Here is a 453-nt window from a genome sequence, read left to right as displayed (position 1 = left end):
TGGCATAGAGTTGCTCATAATATGTTCTTATAATTGTTTGTATTTCTTTGGTGTTGGTTGTGATTTCTCCTCTTTCATTCATGATTTTGTTGATTTGGGTCATTTCTCTTTTCTTTTTGATAAGTCTGGCCAGGGGGTAATCAATCTTGTTAATTCTTTCAAAGAACCAGCTCCTAGTTTCGTTGATCTGTTCTACTGTTCTTTTGGTTTCTATTTCATTGATTTCTGCTCTGATCTTTATTATTTCTCTTCTCCTGCTGGGTTTAGGCTTTATTTGCTGTTCTTTCTCCAGCTCCTTTAGGCGTAGGGTTAGGTTGTGTACTTGAGACCTTTCTTGTTTCTTGAGAAAGGCTTGTATTGCTATATACTTTCCTCTTAGGACTGCCTTTGCTGTATCCCAAAGATTTTGAATAGTTGTGTTTTCATTTTCATTGGTTGCCATGAATTTTTTTA

This window comes from Phoca vitulina, unplaced genomic scaffold (genome assembly GCF_004348235.1).
Source record: "Phoca vitulina isolate PV1807 unplaced genomic scaffold, GSC_HSeal_1.0 scaffold57, whole genome shotgun sequence".
Taxonomy (NCBI): Eukaryota; Metazoa; Chordata; class Mammalia; order Carnivora; family Phocidae; genus Phoca; species Phoca vitulina.
Note: the sequence above shows the minus strand (reverse complement) of the source record.